This window comes from Martes martes, assembly GCF_963455335.1.
Source record: "Martes martes genome assembly, chromosome: 7".
Classification (NCBI taxonomy): domain Eukaryota; kingdom Metazoa; phylum Chordata; class Mammalia; order Carnivora; family Mustelidae; genus Martes; species Martes martes.
Window position 1 is genome coordinate 32,660,629 of NC_137894.1, and position 16,002 is coordinate 32,676,630.

Here is a 16,002-nt window from a genome sequence, read left to right on the forward strand (position 1 = left end):
GCCTCATACAATTTTGTTAATATTAAATGAGATAATATGCCTAAAGCTCTTAGCACAGCGCCTTAATATGTGCTCAGTAAATACTATTATTTTTTATTTTTTTTAGTATTCTCTACATCTTGTGATCAAGAGTCACATGCTGCCCCAGCTTAGCCAGCCAGCCTCATTATTCTTTTTTAAATTGTCTTTCCAAGTTTGCTGGAGCATGACCTTGGAACAGGCCACCCTGAGACAGATGAAATACTAATGTTGATGGATAAAACATGTCACCCTGAACTGGAACATCACCGAAGACAGGATATTGATGTAATGGGGGATAACGGGTCATTTTGTGACCAGTGTCTGATTGGTAAATGATGCAATTTTCCAGCTATTGAAAGAACAGGTCAGGCACCACTGGACTCTAGGGCCTACTGAAAGGTAGGATGCTCTGGCCAGCTGGGAACTTACTAGGGCCTACATGCATATGACAGAACAAGCATTCGTGCATAACTGGGGGCTGTGTATCCTGCCATTTCCCCACTTTAAAAAGCAATTTGGGGTCCCCAGCCTGTGCAGCAGCCACTGACCTGCAGCCTGTGGGGTCCAGGAGGAGCCTCTACCACCAACCTGACACAACGTGGAGCTGCAGAAACCAGATTATAGGGGATCTTTATGCTCCCAGCCCCTCCCTGCAGAATCCTGGAGCTCTGCTCTTGCATTGATGCCCTTCAATGTGGAACCGGCTCAGGCTGGTTAAAGACTCAGTCTTTGAGAAAACAATTAGACTGATGTGAATGCAGTTTTGAAAAAAAAAAAAACAAAACATGTGGATGGTATATCCTGTAACATTCCACCACAGCAGCCGGTGGCCCGTGAACTAGGGGAGGCACCAGAGGAGGCAAGCCCCACTCCTGGGCCCCAAACTGACCTCGCAGAGCCCCAGGGGGAATGAAAAGCCAGGCCCCCAACATGAGGGACTGAGGGAAAAAAGCAGCTGGGAAGCTGCCATCAAAAGATATACTCTGACTAAAATATGGCTTATGACAATCATTGGTAAAGGAGACAAAATTTGGATGACAAAGCCTATCATAACACCAGGAACTGAAAAACTATGCTGAAAACGCACAGACCTCTCCTCTTCATTTAGCACTAGAACTACTGGGTAGAAAGGAACTTCATAGAGCTCATGCCACAAGTCTTATGGGAAAAGCACAGGGCATTGTCACATGCTTGAGAGCAACGCCCCATCGTGGTAGAAGGAGAGGGGTGTTCCTTCCCTTAGATACTTGTATGTTTGACAAATATAATACATGGTGTTTCACAAGAGGATTTTCTATGGAAGAACCAAGATATAAATGTGAGGGATGAAATATTTGTGTCATTGCTAGCCCAGCATGCTGGCACTTAAAGCATGCTAGGCCCTTCCGCAAAAGCGTTCTTGTGAAAGCATTTCCTGCTTTTCTTCAAGTTGCTCTGGAGGATTACTTAAAGAAAATCCAACAAATAAATTTTTATATATTCCAACCATCTTTACAAAAGAATGCTTCCATTACTTCCATTATTTGTATATTCAGTCATGAAGAAAAAGAACTTAATAATTTCATGGCATTGGAGAAAAAAGCAGTTTGGATAGAAGAAAATAGAGTAATATGTTTGTGACCTTGCAGTGGGCCAAGAATTGTTTTTATTTTGTTTTGGTTTTTTTTTAATAAACATATAATGTATTTTTATCCCCAGGGGTACAGGTCAAGAATTGTTTTTAAACAGGGCGGCTGACTTTGGCTCAGGTCATGATTCTAGGGTCCTGGGATCAAGCCCCACTTCAGGCTCTCTGCTCAGTGGGGAGTCTGCTCCTCTCTCGCTCTGTCTGCTGTTCCCCCTGCTTGTGTTCTCTCTCTCTCTCTCTCAAATAAATAAAATCTTTAAAAATAAATAAACAAACAGGACTTCTAGGGATGCCTGGGTGGCTCAGTCAGTTTGGGTGTCTGCTTTCGTCTCCATTCGTGGTCCTGGGGTCCTGGGATTGAGCCCCACATTGGGCTCCTGCTTCTCCCTCTCCCTCTGCTGTTCCCCCTGCTTGTGCTTCCTCTCTCTCTCAAATAAATGAATAGAATCTTAATAAGATAAAACAAAATAAAATAATGAGGACTTCTATTCACAAGAAGATACCACTGAGAACGTAAAAAGGCAATCCATAGAGTGGAGTAAGATCTTTTCAATATGTGTATCTAACAAAAAACTCATAGCAAGAATATATACAGAACTCCTGCAAATCAATGAGAGAGACAACCTAATCAAGAAATGAGCGGAGTCCTTAACTGATGTTTTGCCAGACATGACAACAGCCAATAAACATAAAAAAGGTGCTCAACTTTATTAGTCATGAGGAAAATGCAAATTAAAACCATAATGCACCAGGACACCTGGGAATTTGGGATTGATTTAATAATGAATGACTTTTGAGATAGATGATTCTTAATAGGAATAGAGTAGTAGTTATGATTGTGCCTCCATTAAAATTTTGACAGTCCTACTTACTAGCTCTTTGATGTTGAGTCCATTATCTAGCCTTCTATGCATCAATTTCTGTATATGTGAAATGGGAATGACGGTACCCTTCTCCCAGGGCAGTTACGAGAATTGTATGAATTAATGTTTGAAAAGCATTAGAATGGTGCTCAACGCATAGTATGATATTTGGGTTTCTTAATCATGTAACACCTAAAATTAAGTAAAAGTAGCCTCTGATCATGTATATGCAGAGAAAAGAATAAACTTTAATTTATACAAAATTTTATTTTATCCTTTCGAAACTCCTGTTTTGTATTTATTTATTTATTTTCCTATTTTGTATTTAAACGTGCTTCTTTAAATGACAACTAATCTGTGTCTTTAATTTATAAATTGTAGGGGGGCTGTGCAATTACTTTTTGTGCTGTATCATGACAATTTGACAACTGCTATTCCAGATTAAGAATCTGGAATATATAAAACTGAATATAAAACTGAAACAGATATTGTATAGGAATAAGTTATGTAGAGAGCATCACTGTTCTTTCAACATGATTAATATCAGGAGATATTAATGTGTCTTGTCCATTTTTAAAAGTGTGTCCTGGAGAATCTGAACTTCACAGAGCCTTTCTAAGGGGAAACCTGATGTACCACGTGATCACTGTCAATTACCTCTATTGGGTAATAAAAGGGTTAACCACTTGGAAAAAAGAAAGAAAGAAACCATAATGCAATATCACTACACATCCACCAGAATGGCTCAAATGAGAAACTGTTGGCAAGTATGCAGAGCAACTAGAACCCTCATACACTTCTTTTGGGAGTATAAATTGGTACAATCACTGAAAAACTGCTTGGCAGTATCTGCTGGAGCTGAATAAACACATGCCCTTCTCATTCTAGGTAGGTAGGCCACACAAAATTATCCACGTGTTCACCAAAAGACATGTATTACCATGCCCATAGCAGCACCTGTCCTAACAGTCCCAAATTGGAAACTACCCAATTGCCCATCAACAGAAGAATGGAAAACCATGGTACATTCATGAACCATGGTACATTCAGAAGAATGGAAAACCGTGGTGCAATGAAAAAATATATAGAAATATGAATTATCTACAAGCACACGAGCAATATGGGTGAATCTCATAAATACAATGCTGAGCAAAAGAAGCCAGATACAGAAGACTACATAGGTATGATTCCATTTATATGAAGTACAAAACAGGCAAAACTCTGTGTTTTCAGAAGTCAGAAATAACCTTGGGAGGAAGATGACTAGAGACTAGGAAGAACACACAAGGGGATTTTGGGGGTGCTGGAAATGTTCTATTTCTTGATCTGGGCATTGATTACCAGAGTCCTATATGTATACCATATTTTAATAATTTCAAAGTTAAAATAATAATTTGCATGTATAAAGTCAAGGATCTTAAAAATTTATCTTTTGTCTCAGTAATTTCACCTTTAGGAATCTATGAGATCAATATTATTTTTATAGCTTGTTAATATAACCTCTTATCTACTAGGAACTGTGCTAGGTGCTTTACATACATTAACCAACTTGCTTTTGGGCATCACATTTTTCCCATTTCATTTTCTAATTATTATTGCTAACATATAAATCAGCTATTTTGTTTATGTATTTATCTTTTATCAGGCCATTTGACTGAGTTATTTTAATTTCAATAGCTCCTTTGGCTAATTATCTAGGGTTTTCTAAGTAAACATTACATCATCATCAAAGAGTAGTAATTCTGTCTCTTCCTTTACAAAACTTACCTTATTGAATTGATTGGACCCTCCCAAATAAATAAATAAATCTTTTTTAAAAATTCCACATGTGAGGGGCGCCTGGGTGGCTCAGTGGGTTAAAGCCTCTGCCTTTGGCTCAGGTCATGATCCCAGGGTCGTGGGATCAAGCCCTGCTTCAGGCTCTCTGCTCAGCAGGGAGCCTGCTTCCTCCTCTCTCTCTGCCTGCTTCTCTGCCTACTTGTGATTTCTGTCAAGTAAATAAATAAAATCTTAAAAAAAATTCCACATATGAGTGAAATCATATGGTATTTGTCTTTCTCTGACTGATTTTGCTCAGCATAATACTCTCTAGCTCCATCCACATTGTTGCAAATGGCAAGATCTCATTCTTTTGATGGCTGAGTAATATTCCATTGTATATATACTCCATATCTTCTTTATCCATTCATCAGTTGATGGACATTTGGGCTCTTTCCGAATTTGGATATTGTTGATAATGCTGCTATAAACATCAGGTGCCCCTTCGAATCAGTATTTTTGTATCTTTTGGGTAAATACCTAGTAGTGCAATTGGTGGGTCATAGGATAGCTCTATTTTCAACTTTTTGAGGAACCTCCATACTGTTTTTCAGACTGGCTGCACCAGTAATATCAACATGTACTGTTAGTAGTCACCATTAATAATGAAAATATAGCATTGTTGAATTAATATATTAGCCATTATTTATGTAATATTAATTTTTTTTCCTATCTGAACTTGGGACATAGGGGAACTTATTCTAGTAATTTGAATATTATAATCAAAGCACAAGCTTTCTAGTATGTTTAGTATGTTTAGTTGTCCTTTTATTTTTCTATTTTTTAAAAGGTTTATTTCAGAAAAAGAGAGCACAGAAGGGGACAGTGGAGGGGCAGAGGAAGAAAGAGAATAGAATCTCAAGCAGACTTCCTGATGAGCACAGGGCTCAATGCAGGGCTTGATCTCAGGACTCTGAGATCATGACCTGAGCCAAAATCAAGAGTCGGACACCTAACCAACTGAGTCAGCCAGGCACCCCTTCTTTAGAATTTTAAAAATATATCCATATGGGGCGCCTGGGTAGCTCAGTGGGTTAAGCCTCTGCCTTCAGCTCAGGTCATGATCTCAGGGTCCTGGGACTGAGCCCCACATCGGGCTCTCTGCTGCGCAAGGAGCCTGCTTCCCCCTCGCTCTGCCTGCCTCTCTGCCTACTTGTGATGTCGGTCTGTCAAATAAATAAATAAAATCTTTAAAAAAATTTTTAAAAAGTATACACATGTTTAGATTTTTTTCCAGTTTTAGTATATTATAATCAAAGAACATGTCCTATAAGAATTCTACTTTTTGCTTCTCATCACAAGAAAAAAAATGTAACTATGTATGCTGATAGATGTTAACTGGACTGTTGTGATGATCATTTTTCAATACATACCAATATCAAATCATTATGTTGTACACCTAAAGCTAATATAATGTTATATGTCAATTATACCTCAAAAAATGAAAAAAGGAATTCCACTTTTTGGAATTTAGCAATATTTGGGTTTTTTTGACCAGTTTTTCTCAATGTCCTATAAACATTTAAAAACAATATGTAAGATACAAAGCATTGAATTTACTTGTGTAGAAAATGATTCTAAATCTATTACAGTCACATTATTAATATTGTTCAAGATGTTCCCATTTTTTACTTTTTCTGCACTTGATAAAATATTCCCTGATAAATGTTAATATATCTCAATTATAGTTTTTTCCCTTATAATTTTTCCAGTTTTTGCTTTATATTTATATTTGGTTTTTGTTGTTAGGTGTGTGATGGTTCATGATTTCCACCTTCTTTGTGACTTGAACCCTGTATTATTAAAAATATTCACCTTTGTTCTGTTTAATTTTTTGCCTTGGTTTCTGTCAAATCTTAACTTGTTCTTTTTGTTTTCTTTTGGTTTACATTATCTGTGATATACCTTTTTTTTTTACTGTCATTGTTTTGGTATCATTTTATTTTATTTTTTAATTTTTTTGAGTATAGTTGACCCACAATGTTATATTAGTTTCAGGTGTACAACATAGATATTCAACTTCTCTATGTTATGTTAGGCTCACCACAGTTGTAACTACCATCTGTCATCATATAACACTATTACAATATCATTGACTATATTCCCTATGCTGTACCTTTTATTTCCATGACTTATTCCATAACTGGAAGCCTGTATCGTCTACTCCCTTTCACCAATTTCGCCCATTGTCCACTCCCTTCCCTCCAGCAACCTTAAGTTTGTTCTCTGTATTTAGAGATCTGATTCTGCTTTTTGTTTATTCATTTGTTTGTTTTTTAGATTCCATATAGGGGTGAAATCATACAGTATTTGCTTTCGCCTGTATTATTTCATTTAGCATAATACCCTCTAGGTCCATCCATGTTATTTGAGTGGCAGTATCTCATCCTTTTTATGGCTGCATAATATCCTATTCTCTATATATACATATATATGGGATATATATATATATATGGGATATATGTACATATATGTGTGTGTGTATATATGTATGTGTGTGTGTATGTACATCTTCTTTATCTATCAACACACACTTAGACTTGGCTATTGTAAATAATGCTGCAATAAATATAAGGGTGCATAAATATTTTCAAAATAGTGTTCTCATTTTCTTTGGATAAATATCCAGTAGTGGAATTATTGGATCATATGGTATTTCTATTTTTTTTAAATTTTTGAAGAACCTCCATACTGTTTTCCACAGTGGCTATACCAATTTATATTCCCACTAATGGTGCATGAAAATTCCTTTTTCTTCACATCCTTGCCAACACTTGCTATTTCTCTTCTTTTTTATTTTAGCCATTCTGACAGGTATAAGATGGTATCTCATTGTGGTTTTGATTTGCATTTCCATGATGATGAGTGATGCTGAACATCTTTTTATGTGTCTGTTGGAAATCTGCATCTCTTCTTTAGAAAAATGTCTATTCAAGTCCTCTGCCAATTATTAAATTGCATTGTTTGTTTTTTGGTGTTGAGTTGTATAAGTTCTTTATATATTTTGGTATTAATCCTTTATCAGATATATCATTTGCAAATATTTTCTCCCATTCAGCAGGTTGTTTTTTGTTTTGTGGATGGTTTCCTTCACTGTGTAGCTTTTTACTTTGATGTAGTTCCAATAGTTTCTTTTTGCTTTTGTTCCCCTTGCCTTAGGAGACGCATCTAGGAAAATGTTGCAATGGCCAACATCAAAGAAATTACTGCTTATGTTCTCTTCTAGGAGTTTTATGGTTTCAGGTCTCATATTTAAGTCTTTAATCCATTTTGAGCTTATTTTTTGTGTAGGGTGTTAGAGAGCGGCCCAGTTTCATTCTCTTGCATGTGACTGTCCAGGTTTCCCAGCACCATTTATTGCAGAGACTGTCTTTCCCCCATTATATATCTTTGTCTACTTTGTCATAGATTAATTTGGTATCATTTTAATATTTTTTAAAGATTTTATTTATTTTTATGTGTGTGTGTGTGAGAGACAGAAAGCGAGTGAGCATGAGTTGTGGGGGGGGCAGAGGGAGAAGCAGACTCCCTGCTGAGCAGGGAGCCTAAAGTGGGACTTGATCCCAGGATCCTGGGATCATGACCTGAGCCAAAGGCAGATGCTTAACTGACTGAGCCACCCAGGTACCCACTATCATTTTAAATATTTCTTACCAACAACATTTAGACTGTTCTTTGTTCAATGGGACAGTCTTTGTCTTTGATTAGTGGAATTTAACCTATTTAAATATAGTGTGATAATTCAGACAGACTGGGCTTAGTCCTATCCTCTCATTCTTTCTATTTTCTGTTAAATACATATTGTTGTTTCCTCCTGTCTCCCTTTTATTTTGCCAGAATGATCCAATTTTCTTTGGTCCTTCTCTTTTTCTATAATGACATGGAAGCCATTATGCTGTTTCTGTCTTCCTAGATCTTACTTATTAATTTTATTACATATATTTAAAATAAATTTCAAGGCATTAACAGTAGCAATGAAAGGATAATACTAATGTTGAAAGAGAGTGACGAATACATCATTGGTAAGAATGTAAATTTTTATCCCATGTTTCCAAGTATTTATAGAGAGTGGGTGGGGAAAGTAGCCCTGACTATATGGCTTAATCCAGGAAGGGCCTAGGGCTGTGATCAATCTCATCCAAGGCACGAAACTGAAAAATGAAACTCTGAAGTGAAAAACAAGGTGTTAATGGTGGGAAAGTATAAAAATAGATGCGGGCATGGCAACCAATATCCTCTATAATGGTCACTGTAGTATTGCTTATATGTAAGAAAATTTGCAAGAAACCTACATGTGCACTAATGAGGAACTTATGGAACTTTCACACTATTCCCCTCTGTCATCTTGGGAAAGTTATTTAACCCCTCAACACTGATTTTTTTAATCTATAAAATGGGAATAATAAGAGCATCTATATCAATCATAAAGTTATTGTGAGGCTTCAATAAACATGTAGAACCCTTAAAACAGTGTCTGGCACATAAGTACATAGTATTTGGTAGCTACTATTACTATTATTATTCATTTTTAAAAAATAGAATATTATAGGGAGTGAGGTGAAGGGAAATTGGATGAAGGTGGTCAAAAGGCACAAAATCTTAGGGATGCAACGTACAACACAACGATTATAGTTACTACTGCCATATGATATATATGAAAGTCATTAAGGAAGTAGATCCTAAGAGTTCTAATCACATATATACAATATATGTGATAAATTACATATATATGAGATGATAGATGTTAACTAAACTAATTGTGGTGTTCATTACATGATATATGTAAATTAAGTCATTATACTGTACAACCTAAATTTATAGAGTGCTGTATGTCAATTATATCTCTATAAAACTGGGGAAAACTCCAGAGTATTAGCTTTTACATAATGTTTCTTTAAAGTTTTAAATTCCAGTTAGTTAGCATACAGTGTAATATTAGTTTCAGGTGTACAATATATTGATTCAACACTTCCATACAACACCGGGTGCTCATCACAAGTGCACTCCTTAATCTCTCTCACCCATTTAACCCATCCCTCATAACTCCCCTGGTAACCATCAGTTTGTTCTCTATAGTTAAGAGTCTGTTTCTTGGTTTGCCTCTCTCTTTTCTTTTTGCTCATTTGTTGTTTCTTAAGTTCCACATATGAGTGAAATCCTATAGCATTTGTCTTTTTCTGACTGACTTATTCCACCTGGCATAATACATTGTTAACTGAAAAATTACAGCATGATGGTAGTGATATCATGCTCTAATTTTCTGCTGTTAAAGATTATGGATGTGTGCATATAGAAAACGGTCATCTACAGAAATGACCATACATATTATGTCATACATATATATACACGGAACTATGTACTGAAGTGCCAGCAGTCTTTCTCTTTCTGGCTTTTATGTGGTCCCTTGGCATGGTAAAGAGCTCAAGAGTATGAAGTAAGCCCTGGGAAGGGTATGAACATCAGGAAGAACTATGGGGACATTTTCTTGTAGGCCCTCATGACCCAGCTGTCATGAAGTTAGACCATAAATTATCCTGGAAAACAAAACTGTAATTCCTGTATAGCTGAATTTGTGAACTGAGAATCATACCTTCTACCCACAACATTGTGCTTCTTGAATTCTTAAAAATAAGCATACCTTACTCTTATAATAAAGAAATGACAGTCATTACTTCCCCCACATACTCCCTTCTAAGTGAATCTATCCCTCACTAGCATCATCTCAAAGACAGAGCTTTGATCATCTACAGATTAGATGACTCTGTCATGTCTTACCTATAGCCACAGTTGTTTTGATCAAGAATGACATCTCTTCCTAGCTGGTCCAGTCATATTCTCTCTCTGAAGAACTTAAAACCGGAATATTAAGGGAATAAATTAGGAAGAGAAGGATAACGAAACAGATGCAGGGGTGGGGATGACAGGCAGAATGGGTCCCGAGAGACCCAAGGGGGTGACCTTGATTCCTAATAGATATTACAGGCCATTTGACCTTAGCTATAACTAACTTCTTACGTCTAGATGCTTGTAAAGATAAACTCCCCACTGTTGGGGGCACCTGGGTGGCTCAGTGGGTTGAGCCTCCACCTTCACCTCAGGTCATGATCTCATAGTCCTGGGATTGAGCCCTGCATCGGGCTCTCTGCTCGGCAGGGAGCCTGCTTCCCTTCCTCTCTCTCTCTGCCTGCCTCTCTGCCTACTTGTGATCTCTCTCTCTCTGTCCAATAAATAAATAAAATCTTTTAAAAAAAACAACTCCCCACTGTTGAGCTAGCTGGGTTCTGTTCCTTGCTACTAAAAGATCTCTAACAAGAATATCAAGTGTCTAAGCTTTTGCACATAGAATGTGAAGAATCATTTTGATTTCTGAGACATTCTTATATTACATATATTACATATTACATATATTATATTCATAGTAATTATAAGGATCACTATTTATTTGACCTTTATCTCCATGGATAGAGCTCTGATGACCTCATAATTACCTGTGTGCTCACTTGTTGACTCTGAACAATTCTTTATCCTTCCACGGCCTCCTCCCACTATCTGGCTAATGTGGACTCAAGAAGATTAACGGATTTTATTATTTTCCTAAGCAAACTTTAGGGAGTCAGCTGCTGTCAAGGGAGAGAAGCACTGGCCAAACACAGTGACTTCTGTATTACTTGCATCGTTTCTTCTTTCTAGCTCTAAAGTTAATTGAAAGTTGCCATGCACATTCAAATCCAGTGATCATTCCTTTCTAGAATAAGGCAGGGGGCTAAGAACAGGATGTAGGGTTAGTGGACTCCATGATTCAACTGCATTCAATCTCAAGGAGACTAGATGACTGCAGGCATTTCCAGAGGCACAATCCAGTGGGGTAGAGAGAATCCCAGTCAGGAAGGCCACACATCTGTGGTCTGGTTCCAGTCTTACCACTCTCTGGCTATATTTGCACCTAGCTGAATAATTGCAGTATAAAAATTTATTGGTGTGCCTACTGCATGCAAAGCACTGTATTATGTGTAGCAAGGAATGGATTTAGTCATTTGACAAACTTTTACTGAGCGTCTGCCATGTACATGTCACTAGGTGCTGTAAGTTTCACTATGAACAATATCCTACTCTTGCTCTTGAGGAACAGTCTTCACCTCTCGTTCCCAGTTCTCTTACCTCAAATAAGAAGTAAACTAGATAATTTCCAAGGTCACATCTAGGTCTAAACTTGTATGCCTCTCAGAATTTCCTCCTAGACCTCTGTACCCCTTTGGGGCGAGGGAAGGGCAAAGAGATTGGTTCGCTGTTGTTTTAATTCAAGCAAAAGTTTACAAGGGAGGATTAAATAGTTTTCAAATACGCATTACAAACAGCATATACACAAATTTTTCATTTCTTAAAAGATTTTATTTATTTATTTGAGAGAGAGAGAGCATCAGTGGGAAACAGAGGGAGAAGGAGAAGCAGACTTCCACCTGAGCAGGGAGCCTGGAATAGGGCTCAATTCTAGGACCCCAAGATCATGACCCAAGCCGAAGGCAGATGCTTAACCAACTGAGCCAACCAGGCACCCGTACATATTTCTTTCAAATAGCATATATTGATTTGAGTTCAGTAGCATAGTGTTTCTCCCTAAATCTTTGTTAGAAGTTGAACCTATCTCTATGGAATTTCATGAATGCTTGATCTTTACTGATGACTGCATGAGGCCCGGAGCAGAATATTCAAACCACTGAATTTTGACCAACTGCCTATTTGTGGTAGTAACCTGCCAGGTCCCTATGGAAGAGACATGCTGAGGATACTTCAGGAACACTATAGCTGGGGCCTTGATCCAGATCTTGAATGAATACTCTACACAGGCAAGCTAGGCATTACTACCCTGGTACCACAGGGACTGCTGCTAGCTTACATCTGCATCGTGCTCCTCCCTTTCTTCTGGACACCTCCTGACTCTCTCCCCAGTTCTTTCTCAGGTGGCAGGAAGCCCCAGGGCATTTTCTGTGTCACCTACACGGCAGAAAAATTCTAAGAAGGATAATCAATACTGAGATATAGAAAAAAAAAAGAAATCTAAGAGAAAGATCCAAAAGGCACTCCCAACAGAAGACATTTTAACTGTGCTCTTAGGACAAAGAGGTCTACCCATCACATCAGTGAAATTGGACATTTGGGAAACCTGAATCAGTGTAGTATGCCAGTAATGCTTTCTGAAGTCAAATGTTAATAGATGGCCAAAAACAGACGTGTTGAAGGGATCTGTGCTAGAGCTACAGCTACAGCTGTTAGTCAAGGAAGGAAAATAAAGATGGAGGACCCAAGCAGGAGGAGGATGGTAAGGCGGCAGGAAAATGAGTAATAAATCTTTAGGACTGATTGGGGAATTCCAGTGTGCAAAGGGGGTAAATTACTTTCCGTAAAGGACTTACATAATCAGTTTAAAGTTGCATCAGTGCTCCACCTCCTTGAAGGGGGCTGCAGATTACATCTGTGGGTTTGGCTAACATAAGCATTTATAACCACTAAGGCTCTAGGCAAAAGGCTTAAGAGATCAGACTGGAGCCAAGATAATCCTTAACCAGAGCAGCCATCAGGTTGCCTGGAGCAGGATGTAGTTTAAGCCAAAGGGGTCCTCACTGAAAGGGCCTTAAACATCACACAGTGGTCTTAACTATAGAAACTAGCCCTTTTTTGGTCTAAAACTCCCAATATCAGAGGCTGTTGCCCTGACCCTGGATCGGGTTGAGAGATATAAGCTTAAAGTAGGCGAAAACCTACAGTAAAGGGAAACTAACATCTTTATCAGTATTTCTCTTCATACATTATTGATTCTAGACCAATAGAACTCTCACCGCCCCAGTATCACTCCAGATTCCTCAGAGATCTCTGTCTAGGTTCAGTGCCAAGTCATTCTATTCATTCAAAATCATTCATTAAATGTCTGTGTGCCAGACACTGTTCTAGGACCTGCTGGATCCTAAACCAAACACGTTAGATGAAGTTCTCCTTCAAATTTCTAGTTCTTCTTCGCAGACTGCTTTTTGTCTACACACTGAAATTCTCACTGTCTTTAAAATTTAAACACAAATGCTCCTTCATTCATGCATTCTTTTTTTTTTTTTTTAATTTATTTATTTGACGGACAGAGATCACAAGTAGGCAGAGAGGCAGACAGAGAGAGAGGGGGAAGCAGGCTCCCCGCCGAGCAGAGAGCCCGATGTGGGGCTTGATCCCAGGACCCCAGGATCATGACCTGAGCCGAAGGTAGAGGCTTTAACCCACTGAGCCACCCAGGTGCCCCTCATTCATGCATTCTTTCAACAAATTCTGGTTGAACACTTAACTACGTGCAGAGTCCTGGCTCAGGCAGTAAAGAAACAACTGTGAAAACGGCACCATTCACTCAGCATGTGGTCTGTGCTGGATACAAGAAGCTAAAGTGAGGGTGCCATAAAGAAGTACTCAAAAAGGGGTGCCTGGGTGGCTTAGTGGATTAAGCCTCTGCCTCCGGCTCTGGTCATGATCTCAGGGTCCTGGGATTGAGCCTCGCATCAGGCTCTCTGCTCAGCAGGGAGCCTGCTTCCCCCCCCCCCCTCTCTGCCTGCCTCTCTGCCTACTTGTGATGTCTCTCCCTCTCTCTGTCAAATAAATAAATAAAATCTTAAAAAAAAAAAAAGTACCCAAAAAGAGGTAATGTATAAGTGCTTCTCAAAGTTCCTCATAGCACATACAGGAAGGAGATTGCTCTTGGCTGGAGGTGACCAGCTAGGATAGCTAGCTGTCCCAAGCTCTGCCTGGCCAACCTAAGGACTGAGGGGATCACTGTCTCAGCACACTTGTACCCCATTTACAGCATAATTGTTGGTCTAGTCTAGGCTAAGTCCTGAAGGAAAAGTAGATGCTAAATTGCAGAACACATATTCAGAGTCCTACAGGTACTCATTTAACAGGTCTTAATTGAGCAACTGCTATATGCCAGACACTGTGCCTGGGGCTAGGAATACAACAGTGAACACAGAACCCGTGCTTAAGAAGCTTTTACTCTACTGGGGAAGACAGACAAATGGACAAGCAATTAGAATACTATGACATAAATTCTCTCCTGGAGGTAAAATCAAAGGGTTATAGGACTTTACCCAGGTCTGAGAAGTCAGAAATTTATAGGGCGGTAAAACAAAAGTTAAGACCTTCTAGTAGGTGGAGTGGGAGTGGGAGGTAGGAAAGGCATTCCAGGGAGAAGAGTATGGTAAAAGTGAGATAATCATGGCACATCTCCTTTGGCTATCCCCATAAATGCTATGCTCAATACAGATTCCTCGCTATCTAAAAGTAGAGCATTCCTAGGACACCTTTCATAAATCAAAGTAGTCTAAAGCAAAGGCAAAGCAATGACCACTCATTTATATGGAAAATTGAGCATTCCCAGACCTAAAAAACAATCTCTTAGGCTTTTCTGATACCTTAGGACACATCTTGCTAATGGATGCCCAAAACAAACTGAGATAACACACAGATGTTCCCAGACACAGTTTAAAGCTATGGCGGCGAGGCCACTCTTGCTGCTTGGGACATGCACTGCCTCTATAATGACTGGGTACAAGACAAATGCTGAACAATGCTATTTTCACTTTTTGCCTTTTTTTTTTTTTTTTGGTAAAAACAAAAATCCTCCAGATTTCTTTAGGTTAGTGAAAACAGGTACTGATGTAGGTCTTTTGTAAAAGGGAGTGGCTTAATGGCAACTTTCAAAAACCTGTATGCCATATTTGTTCACTCCTCTGTGCTTTGCCCATGCTCCCTTCCCTGCTTGGCTCACTCATGCTTTAGGAGCCAGCTCAAAACTCACCTCCTTTGTGAAAGACTTCCTCAGGCAAAATCAGTCATTCCCTCCTCTCTGCTTCTACAGTGATGGCTGGATGAACCAAAAATGTGGACTCGTTGTCTGACAACGAATTCTTTTCCTGATATGTAAACCAATTTTATAAGAAGACACAGATATGAAATTAAATCATGTTTTATTCATTTATCAAGCTCTATAATAAAAGGAAAAATTGAGAAAACAACCAAATATCATATACTATATTATGTGTCATTATTCTTGATATTCATCTAATTAAAATTGATGGCCATGTTGAATTGAATATACACTAATTTAAAGAATTCATATTGTTAAATAACTAACTTACTTTTGCTACCATCTCTACGCCAGTCTCTAAATATATGGATTATGTTTTTTAAGATCGTATTTATTTATTTGAGAGAGAGAGAGAGAGAGAGAAGTAGCGATAGAGATAGCAATAGAGAGAATGAGTGAGGAGGAGAGGGAGAATCAGGCTCCCCGCTGAGCATGGAGCCATGGCAGGGCTGGATCCCAGGACGCTGGGATCATGACCTGAACTGAAGGCAGATGCTTAAATGAATAAGCCACTCAGATGCCCCTAATGGGTTTTTTGTTTTTGTTTTTCTTTCTTTCTTTCTTTCTTTTTTTTTTTTTTAACTTTTAATAGTTGTTCATTACTTTTCTGATTGATATACTGGTCAGAGAGAGGTAACTGGAATAATATCTTGAAATATTCTCTCAACAAAAATCTCTTGGGGGGACGCCTGGGTGGCTCAGTTGGTTAAGCGGCTGCCTTCGGCTCAGGTCATGATCCCAAGGTACTGGGATCCAGTCCCATATCGGGCTCCTTG